This window comes from Agelaius phoeniceus, chromosome 35 (genome assembly GCF_051311805.1).
Source record: "Agelaius phoeniceus isolate bAgePho1 chromosome 35, bAgePho1.hap1, whole genome shotgun sequence".
In the NCBI taxonomy this organism is placed as follows: Eukaryota; Metazoa; Chordata; class Aves; order Passeriformes; family Icteridae; genus Agelaius; species Agelaius phoeniceus.
In genome coordinates, this window is record NC_135299.1 from 3,607,813 (window position 1) to 3,609,848 (window position 2,036).

Below are 2,036 nucleotides of genomic sequence, written 5' to 3' on the forward strand. Positions count from 1 at the left end.
GCAAGGCTCTTGTCTTGTTCCTGACAGCAGAATTCTTGATGATCTTATGCAATTTTATTCAGATGTAACATGAGAGCTGAGTTTTTTTTGTTAAAATATTTCATGATGAGTAACAAGCCTTGGGAGCATGAGGTACAGGACTGACACGTGAAAGCATGAGCATATCCTCCAAAGTGGCCAGTTTAATTGTCCATTTTATTACTCTTGTATTTACTCCACACTAATAAGGAAAACCAAGCTTTGCTTGGAGGCAAAACAGGCATGGGATACACTACGGTCCCTCGCAGGCTCACCAGGGCTGAGAGTGACAAAGCAGGCAGTCTGCTTCATTGTGAACGACTACAGAGCTACATCCCAATCTGGTTTAATTAGTGTGGTATTATTAAGAGCTCCTTTTCTGCATGAGATACACAAAGGAGATCCCAAAGGATTTTCATGCAAGCATGCAGTCAAGAACTGGTCCTGCTATCCTAATGAAGGATGGCTTTGGCAATTACACTCTTCCCATTCATCTTTTGATGCAGACACTTCAGGTTTTCCCCCACACCCCTGCAAGGCTGGCAGTCACTGTTTCCCATTTCCTGTTCTTCCCTAGAGATGGTGCAGTGGCTGCTTTGAAACAAAAAGCCCTGAGATCTGGACAGCTCGAAGGAGCACGAAATGCTAATTAAGTGCTCATATTGGTAATACCCAGGTCTGCACTTCCCAGTCCTCTGAAGCAGCAGCAGCAGGACCATGCATCATTCCTGTTGGTGGATGTTCATGTTTCTGGTGTGCAAGAGCAATGGCTTTGAGGAGGGACAAAAATGCCCCTATTCAAACAGTGGGTGTGCAAGGAGATGTGAAGTTTCACAGCCTTTTCTAGGATATTTCAGAAAGATCTAAGAGAATATTGTGGCATGGAGTAGGTCCCTAATTTTGTCTCCAGAGAAATCCCCAAAGGGCACATTCACTCTGCTGCTGATGGCAACCCCATAAGCTCATGGACCCGTTTTCCCTGCAACGTGCCACCCTGCCTGGGCTTTACTAGGCCAGGACTAGACCCAGAGCTCAGCAAACACATGCAGCCAGGTGACATTGTGTAACATCAGAAGCTAGCAACCAAGAGTACAGTTTGTACTGGGCCCAGAAGTGTTTTTCCCTAAGAAAAAGCAAATTGAAATGTGAAGTTTCAAACTTCAAATGATTATGAAAGGAAACTGCAGAATAATTTCTGGAAGGGCAGCATTGTCAATGATCATGCAGCCCACCAACAGCTGGAGCTGAATCCAGAATTGCTTCTTCCAGCTGTGCAGTAATTCATTACACTGGCAAGCACTGGTCCATGGGAACAAATGATCCCCTAGCTCTGGGCTGAATGGCACCCAGGCTGCAGTACAGATTGGAGGAACCCTTGGCACTTGTTATTGGCCTCCCAGTGCACTCATCCTTGTGCAAACAAGGTGCAAACAACACAGCTGGACTGCTGTCCCAGGTAAATATACATACAGGTGACTTTTCCCTGTGAGCTAGATCTGTGTGAGATTGCAAAGGAGCAAAGCTTTGGGATTTGGGCACACTTCTTTTGGTTTCTTTGCTCAGGCCTTTGGTGAGCACAGAACACACCTAGGTAGAAAACCTTTGACTATACAAGATCTTTTGGATCCATTGTCCCCCAAACAGGTCAATGGTGGCCCCGTTGTAATGCCAAATAACAAAGAGCAGCACAAATGACACAAAGAAAACATGGCCAAAAAGGAAGAGGAGAGGCTCAATGAGGAAAGGATGTGGTGAGACACTGGCACATTGAGTGAGCTGCACTCCCATAATCTCTTGGCTAGCAGGTCCTGGTCTCACATTCTCCTCTTGGTTTATTTAAGTTTTATTTGTTTATTTACTTTTTTTCATCATCAAAATTATATATAGTTAAAAATACGTCATCAAATTTTACAGATACAATCAAAACACATTAATTCAAAACTACATCTAAAGATCAGAACATATGTACAGCTGTAACTATGAAGCCTAATGCATCAATCCTATTCTTCAAACACTCT